Source organism: Trichosurus vulpecula, chromosome 1 (genome assembly GCF_011100635.1).
Source record: "Trichosurus vulpecula isolate mTriVul1 chromosome 1, mTriVul1.pri, whole genome shotgun sequence".
Classification (NCBI taxonomy): Eukaryota; Metazoa; Chordata; class Mammalia; order Diprotodontia; family Phalangeridae; genus Trichosurus; species Trichosurus vulpecula.
The window spans coordinates 311,355,048-311,372,238 of NC_050573.1; positions in this window are offsets into that span (position 1 = coordinate 311,355,048).

Here is a 17,191-nt window from a genome sequence, read left to right on the forward strand (position 1 = left end):
GCCTAACCCTTGATCTCCTTTCTTCCAACAAAACTGATTATTCTTATGTCCCATTTGTCTGTGGTTCAGCTCTCACATAGCTGTCACCGTAGAATGTCCTAGGCACATTAATTCTCATGAGCTAATAGCAGCTGATAACGTCTCAATTTTGTACCTTTCAGAAGTATTTACAGTGAAGTAATGATCACATGGAGACACTACAATATTACTTAATTGATCTCTTTATAATAGTACCATAATAGGCTACGAAAGGAGATGCTGAGGCTTGGGAAAATTTCTATTGCCTCTCAAATCAACATAGATAATTATCTTCTCACCTCACTTGATCTCATCCCATTTATTGTCCTTCAAACCATGTTTACACTTGACATTTAGGGACTAGCTTAATCACTTGCCATTTAACTAAATATTTCCAATTATCTTTACTCCAGAAAAGATCATCAACTCAGGCCTTACTTTTCTGGCAACATTTTAGCAGGATGGCCTTTACTTTTAATGGACCCACCATCTGCCAGTTTGGGACTTTATAATTTCATAAAGTCGCCAGTTTGGAAGGGGCCTTACAGATATGGGACACTACAACATGCTCCACAATTGGATGTTCAGTCACTGATGGATTAAATACAATGACGAGAATTTCCTACAACCTGAGCCAGCCATATTCCATATTTCGGTGTTAGGTGTTCAGAAAAGTTTTCATATGTCAAGCTAAAATCTCGCCTGCAACTTTATCTCATTGTTCCAAATTGTACATTCTGGGACCAGAAAGAAGTTAAAGCTCTTTTTCAAAGGACAACCTTTGACATGTCTAAAGAAAGATTTCACATCTCCCTTCTCTTATCCTGGCTAAGTATCTCCATTTTCTTCATATGTTCCTAAGACCTAATTTCTAGTTCTCTAACTGTGCTGGGTTCCCTTCTGTGGAAAGACTTAAGTTTCATAACAACCTTCTTAAAACACAGTCCCCAGGAACGAACAACATATACTAACCATGGCATGGTTAAGGTAGCTGCTAGCTATGTTTTGCTATATTTCCAAAAAACAAAAAAAGAGTGATGGTCTTTAAATCAATGAATTAACAAGCATTTCCCTAGAACCTACTACATTATGAAACAGGTATTAAACTAGGATTCCTAAGAAATCATGTTTCTTTTCAAACATTTTTGTTTCTTGTTTTAATTGCTGATGTTTATTGCCTCTGACTTCTTCCAATGTTTCAGTGACGTATTTGAAATCTGGCTATGTTTTTTCAATTAAAGATTATGAAGACTGGAAAAGTAGAAAGGAGAAAGGTGGTGAAGGGTTTTAAAAGCCAGACAAAGGATGTTATGTTTGATGCTGTAGATAATATTGAGATACTGAAGTCTGTTGAGTAAGAGGTTCAGGGGATTGACATAGACAGACCTTTAGGAAGAACAACTGGACAGCTGAGTGGAGGATTGACTGAAGTGGGAGATACTTATTGGGTGACCAATGAGAAGGCAATTGCAATAGTGCAGATATTAGATGATAAGGGCCTGCCCCAGAATAGCCACCAAATAGACACAATACATGGGAGTGGATGAGATCACCAATACTTTTCACTCCACTGGGGAATGTCATAAAGGACAATATCTTAGGTTGCAAAAGTTGTGAACAAGTATTGTTTTTATCTGCTCTAATACAACTACCCTGAATGAACTAACTTTTAATTCTTGAAAATTCCATTCATTTAGTATCTAAGTCTATCCTTATGGGGAGGATGAGATGGAGAAATACGTGGAAAGTCTTCAATGAGTATTTTAAACATGGTCATCTGCAACTTAATTATGTTTAAGCAGTCAGTGTTTCTCTACAGTACCAAATTAAGCCCTTTCACATATTGGGAAGGTCAGGGGTTATATTAAGTCTTTCAGCAGCATCCCTGCACCAGCTGGGAAAGGTTACTGTTTTGGAGTTAGTTGATGATTACATAATGCAGAAAATTCCCTTACCAAAAGGGCAAAGGAAAGAATACTGGAATGACAGTGAAGAGACCTGAATTTTTGTGGTGACTTTACCATTAGGTAGTTCTTTGACCCTGGGTCATTGCTTTAACTTTTCTGACTATTCTTCATCCTTAGAGTGAGGATTCAACCATTCTGATGCTCTGTTAGATGATCTGCCTCAGGTCAGGACTATTGTACCAGTTTCATAATTTGTTACCCTACCTGCAGACCTCCTCATTCAAGCCAACCTGCCAACCCCTGGCACATTAACATTTCTACAATACTACTCTGATGTCCGTTGCCTGTTCTAAAACCTTTAACTGTTCTTTGTTGCTGAAAGGATAACGTCTAGGCTCTTTCACCTGATGTTCACAGCCCCTTGTGAACTCTTTCCAACCTACCTTCGGAGGCTTTTCAGCAGATATGTTTGCCTTCTATTTCTAAAATGTGGTCCTTGATCATATTTTTAGAAAACTATAGCGCTGTGCAGCAAAATAATTGCTTTACTTAAAAAGAGCATGCCACCCCCCACCCCCAACAACAGTTAAATAAAGCAGCATAGAAGCAGAAATTTCTTATGGTCAATATCATTCACCCTCCATCAGAACAGACTGATGTTTAGTACAGACAATCTACTTCCACCCCCATTCAGGACATTACAAAGAGAGGCAGTCCTGTTTCTAGCAAGCCCTTCATACCCAACCAAAGTGGTCAGAACTTCCCCAAGGAAACAATTTGGATTACTTTTACAACACTTGGCTAAAGTACTATTTAAACAAATCTGTGGGTGACTACTTAACTCCCAGCACTCTGTGACCTTCCACCCATTCTATAAACATTCTTGAATTCCCCAGTCCTCTTTACCCCAGAAAGGCTAGATCCTGGTGACTGAGCAGTTGGGTATCATATTCCACTTGTAATTTGATTTTTCTTGTATTTAAAATGATATATATGGCATAGCACACAGCCTTTCTCACAGAACTCCTATTCGACCTTAAGCACATGATAGCTGTGATAAATAGGAACAAAGAAGTCCAATTCCTTAGGTCGTAGAAATGTATTTTCTTCTGTATGGCCTGACTCGTCTTCCTAGATATGATACTTCTGCCATAGGATACTTAGAGTTATAGGGTCTGGTCAGAGACCAGGGAGGCTTAGCCTGGCTTAGCAGGCCCATGGCCAAAATATCTGTCTACAATTAAAGGCAAAATAACATCTATGGCGGCTTCAGAAATAACTACTGAGGCATAATGACTAGACTCTCATGCCTGCTAATCTTGCATTAATATTTTGGCACCAGTCTCTAATACATTCTTGGAGACTTACCAGAATTGGGCTCTTGGATTAAAGATGATAGCACTTCATCCTTATTCTAGGAGGAATGTGATCAATTCAGCAGGCAAATACTACTGCTCTGCCTATGGTACAGGGGAAAGTGTACTGGATTTGGAGGAAAAGAAACTGGGTTCATATTCTGGTTCTGCCATTTGCTACCTGGGTGATCTTGGGGCAGGGGCAAATAATGTAGCCTTCCTGGTTCTCAGTTTCCCCAAGTGTAAAATAAGCAGGTTGGGTTAGATGACTTCTAAGATCCTTTTCAGTTCAAATTCTGCTTAATTTCTTATAATCCTCAGCTCACACCAGCGTTTCTTGGGTTTGTTCTCCCCGCTCCCCCCATAATGGTAATGTAAATGGGAAGATATTTCTCATCCATTAATAGGCCCATGTGACCTGCCTGGGTCACATGGAAGTGTGAATCACATGAGCTCGTGGTGGGAAGAGCTTGCTGAATGGGTGGAGCAGGAAGTGTGAGGTTGTGGCATCTTGGGGAGAGAGAGAGGAGGCAGGGAGAGAGAGATCAGAGCAGGTAGTGTGGGTGAGAGAGGGGCATTTTGCCTAAGGGAGCTTGGTTTGTGGGAAGGCCTGACAGAGGGAAGGCTTGGGGCTCTGGGTGCTCCCTGCATTGCTAATGTGTACAGATTTCTTTGTTGCTATGAAGATTGGCTTTCTGGTATTGGGATTTGGCTTTCTGGTGCTGGGGTTTGGCTTTCTGGTGTTTGAATAAATGTTTTGGCCCTGCTTTCAATGAAGAGAGTCTGTTACACTTTGTGATTCAGAACTACACCAATATATTCATAGTGGCTATAGATGCTGTGAGTATCTCATTGGCGCTACACTCCCTCTCTCCTCCCCAGCTTTTCTTGAGCAAGAGGATTGAGTCAGTTATCCCTGGACCTAAAAGATGCTTAGCCAATTACTCTGATATTATTTATAGTTACAATTTTTCTTATCTTTCTAAATTAATTTCTCTTACCAACCATTCAGGAATCTTTTGTCTATACCCCCACATTTTTTAGTCTTTATTTTCTTTTCCCCAGCATTTGTTTTGGCTCCCTTTGCTTCCACATTATAGGTTTTCCTTTGCCCCTCTTCTACGTTGAGCTTCCTGCCAAACCAGCTACCATGTAAAATATTTCTGCACCAAGCTGTTCTCTGAAATACCATTCAACATAGCTTAGAAGCAGCTGCTTCCATGATATTTTCTTTTTTTTTCAATTTTTATTTTTCTTTTTTTTATTTAATGTATTTAGTTTTCAGCATTGACAAATTTTCTCCCGATTTCTGCCCTCCCCCCGACTCCAAGATGGCGTATATTCTGGTTGCCCTGTTCCCCAGTCAGCCCTCCCTTCTGTCACCCCACTCCCCTCCCATCCCCTTTTCCCTTTCTTTCTTGTAGGGCAAGATAAATTTCTACTCCCCATTGCCTGTGTATATTATTTTCTAGTTGCATGTGAAAACTTTTTTTTTTTGAACATCTATTTTTAAAACTTTGAGTTCCAAATTCTCTCCACTCTTACCTTCCCACCCACCCTCCCTAAGAAGTCAAGCAATTCAACACAGGCCACATGTGTATCATTATGTATAACCCTTCCACAATACTCATGTTGTGAAAGACTCACTATATTTTGTTCCTTCCTAACCTATCCCCCTTTATTGAATTTTCTCCCTTGACCCTGTCCCTTTTGGAAAGTGTTTTTTTTTGGTTACCTCCACCCGCATCTTCCCTCCCTTCTATCACCCCCCCCCCCTTTTTTATCTTCTTCTTCCTCCTTTTTTTCCTGTGCGGTAAGTTACTCAATTGAGTATGTATGGTATTCCCTCCTCAGGTCAAATCTGATGAGAGCAAGATTCTTTCATTCCCCATCACCTGACTTCTCTTCCCTTCCTACAGCACTGCTTTTTCTTGCCACCTTTATGCAACATAATTTAACGCATTCTATCTCTCCCTATCTCTCTCTCTCAATATATTCCTCTCTCATCCCTTAATTTTATTTTATTTCTTTTAGATATCTTCCCCTCATCTTCACCTCACCCTATACCCTCTCTCTCTCTGTCTCTGTCTCTCTCTCTCTCTCTGTCTCTGTCTCTCTCTCTCTCTCTCTCTCTCTCTCTCTCTCTCTCTATATATATATATATATATATATATATATATACACATACATATGTACATACATACTCACTCACATATACATACATATATAAATATACATATATACATATATACATATATATATATATATATATATATATATATATATATATATATATATATATATATGAATATTCCCTTCAGCTATCCTAATACTGAGGTCTCATGAATCATACACATCGTCTTTCCATGTAGGAATGTAAACAAAACAGTTCAACTTTAGTAAGTCCTTTGCAATTTCTTTTTCTTGATTACCTTTTCATGCTTCTCTTGATTCTTGTGTTTGAAAATCAAATTTTCTATTCAGCCCTGGTCTTTTCACTGAGAAAGCTTGAAAGTCCTCTATTTTATTGAAAATCTGTATTTTGCCTTGGAGCATGAAACTCAGTTTTGCTGGGTAGGTGATTCTTGGTTTTAATCCCAGCACCATTGACCTCTGGAATACCATATTCCAAGCCCTTCAATCTATTAATGTAGAAGCTGCTAGATCTTGGATTATTCTGACTGTGTTTCCACATTACCCAAATTGTTTCTTTCTGGCTGCTTGCAGTATTTTCTCCTTGATCTGGGAGCTCTGGAATTTGGCAACAATATTCTTAGGAGATTTCTTTTTGGGATCTATTTGAGGAGGTGATCAGTGGATTCTTTCAATTTCTATTTTGCCCTGTGGCTCTAGAATATCAGGGCAGTTCTCCTTGATAATTTCTTGAAAGATGATATCTAGGCTCTTTTTTTGATCATGGCTTTCAGGGAGTCCAAGAATTTTTAAATTATCTCTCCTGGATCTATTTTCCAGGTCAGTGGTTTTTCCAGTGAGATAGTTCACATTATCTTCCACTTTTTCATTCTTTTGTTTCTGTTTTATAATATCTTGATTTTTCATAAAGTCACTAGCTTCCACTTGCTCCAATCTAATTTTTAAAGTCGTATTTTCTTCAGTGGTCTTTTGGATCTCCTTTTCCATTTGGCTAATTCTGCCTTTCAAGGCATTCTTCTCCTCATTGGCTTTTTGGAGCTCTTTTGCCATTTGATTTAGTCTATTTTTTAAGGTGTTGTTTTCTTCAGTATTTTTTGGGTCTCCTTTAGCAAGTCATTGACTTGTTTCTCATGGTTATCTCACATCATTCTCATTTCTCTTCCCAATTTTTCCTCTACTTCTCTAACTTGTTTTTTCCAAATCCTTTTTGAGCTTTTTCATTGCCTGAGACCAGTTCATCTTTTTCTTGGAGGCATTTGTTGTAGGCTCTATGACTTTGTTGACTTCTTCTGGCTGTATATTTTGGTCTTCTTTGTCACCAAAGAAGGATTTCGGAGTCTGAGACTGAATCTGGGTGCATTTTTGCTGCCTGGCCATATTCCCAACCAACTAACTTGACCCTTGAGTTTTTCAGTGGGATATTACTGCTTATAGACTAAAGAGTTCTATGTTCCATGTTTGGGGGGTACGGGCCAGCTTTGCCACACCAGTACTCCTCCTTCCCCAAGAGCCCCCAAGCTGGACTGGGCTTAGATTTTCAGCAGGCTGTCACTCCTGCTCTCACCCGCCACTTAATTCCTCCTACCAGGTGGGCCTGGGGCCGGAAGCGACTGCAGCTGTACTTCTGTAGCTGCCCCACCTCCGCTGCCCCTGGGGCAGTAGCCAAACCTCGAAATCCTTCCACTCCCGCAGCTTTTCCCACTAACCTTCTCTGTTGTCTTTTGTGTTTGTGGGTTGAGAAGTCTGGTAACTGCCACAGCTCACTGATTCAGGGTGCTGGGGCACGATCCGTCCGGCTCCTGGTCTTGTTGGTCCGCGCCGCTCATGCTGAGCTTGGCTGGGCTCGGCTCCCCTCTGCTCCCAGCTCCTTGCAGTGTAGACCTCCCCCAGAGACCATCCAGGCTGTCCTGGGCTGGAGCCCTGCTTTCCTCTGATTTTTTGTGGGTTCTGCAGTTCTAGAATTGGTTCAGAGCCATTTTTTATAGGTTTTTGGAGGGACTTGTTGGGGAGTTCACGCTAGTCCCTGCTTTTCAGCCGCCATCTTGGTCCATGATATTTTCAAGGGAAAAATTTCTCTGTATTAATATGGGTAAAAGAGTTAAAGATTTTTCATTAAAAGGGGGAAATGAATTAGCCTATTGTAGAAAAAAATTTGAAAGCCATAGATTCTTGTATCTACTTTCATTTCAGCACGAGGTTGAGGAGTAGAATGGATAGGAAAGGTGATTCTACAACAAAAATCACCATTTGGTAAACTTTTCAGTGCTTTGCACGTGCTTGTAGTTAGTTGTGCCAGTAGACTAATAATTCATCATTTTTTCTCATTTGTTTCTGAGTAAAAATAAGTCAGTGGATTCCAATAAGATTTTTTTTTACCCACCTAGCAGTGGATAGATGAATACCTGACTGTGCCTGGAGTAAGAAAGACCTGAGTTCAAATCTAGCCTCAGACATTTACTAACCTAGTACCTTAGGCAGCTCACTTCACTTTTATTTTCCTTGGTTTCATTATCTGGAAAACAAGGATAATAAGAACATCCTTACTTGTTGTAAGGATGAAATGAAAAAAAAAAGTACCTAGCACTGTGCCTGGTAAAAACTAAATCATAATAATAACAACAGTAATGATGCTGCTGTTGTTGATGTCTGTCTTAGTTTTTTCAGCTTTAAAATGGGGATAATAATAGCTCCTACATCACAGGGTTGCCCAGGGAACAAATGAGAGAATATTTGTAGAGTGCATAGCAGAATGCCTGGCACACAGTAGGCACTTAAAAAACTCTTGTTCCCTTCCTCCTTCCTGCATCTAAAATTGCTGTTAGCTCTTTGAAAATGTGCAAGAAGCAAAAAAAAAACAAACAAACAAACAAACAAAAAACTTCTTTAACTCTTGAACCTTAAGTTGTTAGAAATCTTGGGAGCTGGGCTGAGCACCCTTATTTGTTTAGTCCATTATTACAGGTTTCTTCTTTTACTTTCCCTCCTCCAAAACCCTAGGAAGCAGGCTTTGGAAGAATTCTGTGGCTGTCAGGGATGGGGCAAAATAACTCAGTGTCAAGCATGCAATTAGTCTAAGACTATAGCATTAGGGACTCAAGGAGACAGCAAGGGACACCCAACAGCTATGAAGCAGTAAGTAAATGCTCTCATTTCTTTATTTCCTGGGAAAAATACATTTCCTTTGAGTAAATATTTAAGACTCATGTATATATGTATATATGTATATATATGCTTCATTTTAAAATGACATACTATGATACTGAAAGTATTGACAAATATGTTTAAGAAATGGGCTCCTATAAGTTTTTTACATTAAGATCCTCACCTATTTTCTGTTATAAAATATACTATAAGGGTACTTAGAAGGGTCACAAATTAGCACATTGCTTTTTAGAAACTGGAACAATGTCATACATTGTAAGTTACTAAGTTACTATAGAGTTTACATGGATATCATGTAATAAATAGTAAAGGAGTTCCTATGCCCAAAGGGCTTTAATAAAACTGTTCATACTCTTTGATTCAGCAATACAAGGTCTGTATCCCAAAGAGATCATAAAAAATGGAAAAAGACCCACATGTTATGTTGGCAATCAAAATGGGCTCTTAGAACTCAGTTCAACCAATTGTCCTTGAAGAGTTTGGCCTTTGTTTCGTTGATTAGATTGGGGGTGCTTCGTGACCTCCTTGCCTAGTTTACATGGGTTTGAGTGGCATGTTTGGGACATCGGAGGCTTTTAGACCACATGGGTTTAAATTGCCTCTTCATGATGATTTTAGGTCACGTGGGTGAGTCGTATATGTGACTCACCCTTGACCCTGAAAAAGATATAAAACCCGGGGTTGGCTTTCTCTCTTTTGGAGCTCTGACCCACAAGCAGTGGTGGCACTTGTGACTCTGGGCCAGCCCTTGTTATGAGCTCCTGGGCTGAACTTTGATGTTGGTAACTATGAATTGTATGTGGCCTGTCTGAAAATGTTTGTAATTTGTTTGTATTTGTTCTGAAGTTCAGGGTGCTGGCTTTTTCCCCTGAACTAAGTGAGTGATATTTGTATGCTGGATTAAAGTAAGATTGTTAATCCCTTAATGTTGCTTTCCTTAGTAAAGCAGATCAAAAAAACCTGGGCTGGTTGCTGTATGCTGGTAGCGTGCTTGTTGTCAGGCTTGTGTTGGTCTTTCACCCCCTCAGCAGCTGCTAGCTGGATTGTTGAAACACATGTACAAAAATATTTATAGAAGCTCTTTTTGTGGTGGCAAAGAATTGGAATTTGAGGAGATGCCCATCAATTGGGGAATGGCTGAACAAGTTGTGGTCTATGGTTGTAACGGAATATTATTGTGCTATAAGGAATTATGGGCAGGCAGATTCCAGAAAAACCTGGAACGACTTACATGAACTGATGCTGAGTGAAGTGAGCAAAACCAGGAGAACGCTGTACACAGTAACAGCAGAATTGTGCAATGATCAATTTTAATAGACTTAGCTCTTCTCAGCAATATGATGATCCAGGACAATTCCAAAAGTCTCATGATAGATGGAAGATGCTATTCATATCCACAGAAAGAACTATGGAGTCTGAAGGCTGATCAAAGCATACCGTTTTCTCTTGTTTTTTTTTCTTTCTCATGGTTTTTCCTTTTTGTTCTGATTCTTCTTTCACAACATGACTTATGTGGAAATATGTTTAATATGATTGTACATGTGTAGTCTATATCGCATTGGTTGCTGTCTTGGGGAGGGGAGAAGGGGAGTGATGGAGAAAAAAATCGCAACTTAAAAATTTTATAAAAGTCAATTTTAAAAACTATCTTTACATATAAATGGAAAAAATAAAATACTATTAGGTGGAAAAAAATAAAAGTGCTAGCAGATCCTTAAAAAATAGAAAAGGAGTTGTCTTACGATTTGTCATCAATTGATATCTTTGCCCTATCACACAATGGACATTTGTAGACAGCATAAATGATACCAGTGGTCCAGCATTCATCTGAACCTGGACTGATTAAAACATGACTTGCAATATGTTGCTTCAGAGTTTGATATGTGACTCAGCTGGCTGACCTGACATTACATTGATCCCAAGATGCTGGGCCATCAATTATGCTGAATAATTACAGGGCTTAAGAGCCCAATAGATGATGTCTATTTGAAGAAAAACACTACTCCCTTATGTCAAAGATAGAAAAATAATCAGAGTGTGAGAGGTAGGAGGCTATTCTGGGCTCATGAGACAATGGTAAAGGCCAATAAAGTAGTCTTTATTTCCCAAGATTGTCCCTAATTCAGTTTTTCATTTATCATTTCCTGGAATACAGTGTCCAGACATTTATTTTTCTGATCACAGTTTTCAGAATTTCTGAAAATTCTTACATTGTCTCTCATTGACTTGTTTTCCAGATCAGTTTGGTATCTGGTATTATGTTTCTTACATTTTCTTTTATATGTTTTTTTTGTTTTGATATTTTTCGTTACATGGTTAAATCATTGTTTTCTCTCTGTTCTATTCTAATTTTCAGGGCATCCAAGTTCTTAAAGGAGATTTTCTCCCATATGCTCTGAGTTACTTTTGCTACACATTCTTTCCTCTCTAACTTTTCCATTTTCTATCTATTGTTTCATTTCCTCCAGGTGCCCTTGCAGTTCCTGTGTCCAGAGCACTTTTTTCTTTAAATATATATTTTTTACATATATTGTGATGGTGTTATTTTCTTCAAGATTTTCCCCTTGGGCCTCTCTCAAACAACATGTATGCCCTCATGGTTAAAAAGAGTTTTTCTTGGTTTGCTCAGAGTAGGTTCACATTTAGTTACAGCTCTGCAATTTAATGATATGGGTGGGTGGGATCAACCTGGTTTGAATTTTGTGGGCCAGACTGAGTTCTTCCTTAAAGAGTCTCCTGGTCTCTGCCTGGGGGTTTTCTCAACTTTGGGCTCCAGGACCTCTCTCTGCTTTAGAGTCTGCTTCTCATCCTTACTAGCTGGTACATTCAGAAGTTACTCCTTTGCTGGGTTCTCACGGAAGATTTTAGGGACTACTACAGCTGTCTAGAGCCCTTCTCCCACACCTTGCTGAAGACACTGGTGCCCCATTGGATCCCAGCTGAAACTCTTTGAAGCTTCTTTTTCAAATGGGGCCTGTTTGGGGCCTTTTTGACACTAAATAAGCCTCATGCTCTGTTTCCAGGAGCACTATGCTGGACCCACCCAGAATGCTTTGAGGCTGCTCCCTCCAGATCTGAGTTTAGACAGTCAAGCCCAAATCTGGAGAAGGCTAGGCCCTTACTCTGGAGTTAGAAAGTAATTTGCTAGATTCCCCTTACCACCGCCCCCACCCCAGCCACTGCCAGAACAGTCCACAATCACTCACTAGCATCCGCTAGCTAAGGCTGATCATGAAGGAACTCAGTTTTCCAGAATCCTGGGACCATGCAAAAATTCCAGGCAGTTACTTGCATGACTTGTGCTCTAAATCTGCTCTGGCATCTTATCTATCCCAGGATCTCAAAAAGAAACCTCAGTCTCTTTGTAGATTCCTGGGTTTAGGTAAGGGGGTGTCGATAATGTTGTAAAGATGATTCTCTCTCTGGCCAAGTAGAGTGTTAGATGGCTAAACCTAGGTGGAGTGCTTATAGGGGATCTGGCATCCTCTATTTCCTAGCTTATCACTATCTCCTAATTCACTGTTTAAAATATACATTACACACACACACACACACACACACACACACACACACACACACACAAACTCATTAGCTTTAATCAGCTAAAATCTACTTTATCACCCTCCCCAGCCCCAAACTGACAATACAGGAAGAACAAAACCTATTAAAATGTATAGTCAATCAAAATAAATGTCAATAATGGCTATGTCTATAAAGGTATCTGTCTATTCTCTATTCTGAGTCCTTCGCCTCTCTATCAGGTGGAAGGTAGAATGTTTTACCATTTGTCTTCTTGAATAATGGTTGGAAATCATCCCAATAAGAATATAAGACAATAGTATTCAATTACACTTATATACGATAACTTGTTCATCTCTTCCCCAATTTATGGGAGGCCCCTAGGATTATCATTCATTGCATCATAAAGAGCTATAAATATTTTTTGTACATTCTTAGAGTATTTTTTTGTTTTTCTTCAGGGCTATTCTCATCCCTAATTTCCTCTCCTAATCTCTTTTCCCCTTTTCCCTTTTCTTTCTCTTCTGTTTTCCTGTTGATGGACATGTATTTCTATACTGAACTCTGTGTCTGTGTGTCTCTATGCATATAAACTTCATTCTTTTGACTAGTTCATATTTGAGTGAAATTCAAGTAAACCACTCCCCCTCCCTCAATTCCTCCTGTTTATATAGATGTCTAATTGTATACCTCGATTATGTGAGATAACTTACATTTCCTTTATACTCCACCTTCCCTAGAGTATTGCTCTTTGCCTCTGTTTCTATACTTGTCTTAAGGCCATTAAAACAGAACAGAACTACTTCTAGGCTTGGTCTAATTATACTTCCTCTATGACATCTGAAGATGATAGGGTTCAGAGGGAATACATAAAGATCATATTATAATGTAAATATTTATCTTTTTTAGTCCTTTAACATTTTTAAATTTATGTTTACTTTTTCATATTTCTCTTCATTCCCATGTTCAAATTTCAAAGTTTCTATGCAACTCTGGTCTTTTCAGCAGGAATGATTGGAAGTCTAATTGACTAAAGGTCTACTTCTCTCCCTATAGCATAATACTTGTTTGTGTTCGGTAAGTTTCTCTTTCCTGTAAGCTCATAACATTTGCCATCTGTATATTGTATTCCAAGTTATTCTCTCCTATATGATGGTGACTGCTAAATCATATGTGTTCATGACAGGGACTCCTTGGTAGTTGAATTCTGGCTATTTGCAGTATTTTTTTTCTTTTATTGGGAAACTCTGCATTGGGCCTATAATGTTCCTGGGACTTTTCATTTGGAGTTTTCTTTCAGGAAGTGACCTTTGTATTATACTTCCACTTTCTATTCTCATTCTAAGAGATCTTGATGATTTTCTTTTAAGGCTTACTGAAATCTAGAGTGGAACCAAGATGGCAGAGAAAAGCCAGGAAAATAGCAGAGAAAAGCCAGGAAGTTGCCTAAGCTCTCCCTAGTTTCCCCCAGAAACAATGTTAAATCAGGCCTCTAAACATACAAAAAGATGGAGTGAAACAATTTTCTCAGCTTAAGATAACTAAGAAGTAATGTAGGAAAGGTCTGTCTCAGGTAAAAGAGGAGCACAGTTAGTGTCTGGGCAAGCCAGGGGGAAGCTCTTAACCATAGCAATACAAACTCTGAAGAGGATGACAAAATGCTTACAGGTGAAACCTCAAAGTGGAGTATGAATTGGACTCAAGCCCAAAAAAGCTTCTTGGAAGAGCTCAAAAAGGATTTTAAAAATCAAGTAAGAAAGGTAGAAGAAAAATCGGGAAAGGGAATGAGACTTATACAGGAGAGAGTTAACAGTTTGGAAAAGGAAAAACAAAACTTGACTGAAGAAAGCAATCCCTTAAAAACTACAATTGGCCAAATAGGAAAGGAGGTACAAACCCTAACTGAAGTAAATAATTCCTTAAAAAATAAAATTTGGCAAGTGGAAGCTAATGATTCTATGAGACATCAAGAATCAGTCAAACAAAATCAAAAGAATGAAAAAAAAATAAGAAGATGTAAAATACCTCATTAAAAAACAACTCACCAGGAAAATAGATCCAGGAGGAATAATTTAGGAATTATTGGTCTACCTGAAAGCCATGATCAGAAATATAGCATGGATAGCATCTTTCAAGAAATTATTAAGGGAAATCGTCCTAATATCCTAGAACCAGAGGGTAAAATAGGAATTGAAAGAATTCACCAATCATCTCCTGAAAGAGATCCCAAAATGAAAACTCCAAGCAATAGTGTTGCCAAATTGGAGAATTATCAGGTCAAGGAGAAAATATTGCAAGTATCCAGAAAGAAATAATTACATAGGATTACATAGGAATTAGCATCTTCTACATTAAAAGATCTGAGAGCTTGGCATATGACATTCCTGAAGGCAAAGGAGCTTGAATTACAACCAATTACTACAAACAATTACTACCCAGGAAAATGGAGCATAATCTACCACTATTTGGTTGTTATCCCAACAATATCATGAAAAAGGGGAAAGAATCTACATGTACAAAAATATTTATAGCCAATCTTTATAGGTGGCAAAGAATTGGGAATTGGAATGTCAGACTATATGACATGAAAATTCCCCATCAATTGGGGAAGGGATGAACAAGTTGTGATATATTAATGTAATGAAATAATCTTGTGCTACAAAAAAAATAATGAGCAAACATTTCAGAAAAACCTGGAAAGACATACATGAACTGATGCGGAGTTAAATGAGCAGAACCAGGAGAACATTGTACGAAGTAAAAGCAACATTGTATGATGATCAACTATGATTGGCTTAGCTCTTTTCATTAATATAATGATTGAAGACAATTTCAAGAGACTCATTATGGAAAATGTTATCCACATCCAGAGAAAGAACTATGGAGTCTGAATGCAGATTAAAGCATACAATTTTCACTCTTTTTGTTTTTGCTTCAACAAATTAGTATTATTCTGCTTCATTTCTTAATTCTTAACATCAAAGCTAGGTAGCTAAGTGGTGCAGTGGATAGAGTGTCAGGCCTGAAGTCAGGAAGACTCATATTTCTGAGTTCAAATCTGGCTTCAGACACTTATTGGCTATGTTGCCCTGTACTAGTCACTTCACTCTGTTTGACAGTTTTCTCATCTGCAAAATGAGCTGGAGACAGAAGTGACAAACCACTCCAGTATCTTTGCCAAGGAAACTCCAAATAAGGTCATGAAAAGTCAGATACAACTGAGATGACCAAAGAACAACAACACATCAAAACTGGTTCTCTCAGTGCCAATAGTCTTTGGCTGAAGATTAGACTTTGTCACAAATTTTTCAAGTCAATAGGTGTCTGTATGCTGAACTAGATTGGATCAATTTGATCCCCTGAATTTGTCAAGTCAAAAAAGTACTTGATAAACCAAGTAGATGTTTAATTCATATCTAGTTTTAAACTGACTAGACCAGGGCTGTCCAAAATGCAGCTGCCTACAAGCATAGAAATTTACATAAATGCTTTAGTAAATGAAGCAGAGATACCACAGAGCTCTCACTAAAATGGCAAATCAAAATATAATGTCTATTGTTTCAGTAAAAGCCTAAGGTTAGACAGCCCTGGACTAGACTATGAATTTAGCAGTCGAATAAGTGAAAATTTTCAAGTTATCTGTACATGGAGATCCCAACTGAGCTGAAACTCCATTAAAAGTTATGTACATGACACAGTGCGTAGAGGACTCGAGAATAAGGAATGCACATGCTTGTAGCTAATTGTGCCTATTGACTAATAACTTAACATTTTGTTTTGTTTCTAAGTAAAAATAGGTCACTGGATTTCAGGGTTTTTTTTTAACCCTCCTAGCAATGGACAGATATGTATCTAACTAGGCCTGGAGTCAGGAAAATCTGAGTTCAAAACCATCCTCAGACACTAGCAGTGTGACTCTGAGGAAGTCCCAATCTCTGTCTGTCAGTTTCCTCATCTGTAAAATGGAGATAGTAATAGCCCCCGACTCCCAGGGTAGTTGTTAGGATAAAATGGGATAAGATTTACAAGGCTTTTGGCAAACCTTAAAGCTCATATAAATGCTAACATTATTATTATAGTATCATTAATTTAAGAAATGGCTTGAAAAAAATTTATTATTCAAAAGTGCCTAACTTGAAAGTTCTGGATGGATATAGTGTTCATGGCTCAGGAGCTTAATTTGTAGACATTTCCAAAACACTGAATGTCAGACTATATGACATGAAAACCAAATTAGTTGGTATTTCCAATTTTGGAATCTTCTTATTTATTACATGTGATCAGTTAACTATTAAGGAATGGTAATTTTTCCATATATTTGTAAAAATTTCTTATATATGCTTCTTATGAAAATTTTAGCAACCATATGAAAGAATGCCTTAAATCACAAAAAAGAAATGAAAACTAAAACAACTGTCATTTCACATCACTCTCATAAGACTGGCAAAAAGGAAAAAAAAGATGAAAAATATTACTGGAGTTATGAGAAGAATACACTATTGAAAAGGTTATGAATTGATCCAACTGTTTCAGGAAATAATTTGGAATTATATTAGAAAAGTTACACATACTCTTTGCCGCCAAAGTATCCCTACTAGGCATAGAATCCAAAGTGGTCAGTGGCAAAGGGGAAAGCCATATGTGTGTATAGATAGAGAGAAAGGTAGATAGATACAGATATAGATATAGACACAGGTACAGATATATATATATGCAAATAGATATAGATATGTTTATATTTCTATATCTATCTATGTCTGTATCTATATATATCTATGTGCATATGTGGTATGTGTGTACATATGTACGTGTGTATATATACATGTGTGTATAATATATACATATATGTATATATACTTACATACACATCTACACATGTATGTCTCTATATATACACACACATACATACACACACATATATGTATATGTTGTATGTGTATAAATTATAAGTGTATTTTTTGTAATACCAAAAAGCCAGAAACCAAGTAGATGCTCATCAACTGGGGAATGGCTGAATAAATTGTTTATATAAGGGAATAAAAATGTGTTGTAAGCAGTAACAAATAGAAAAAATTC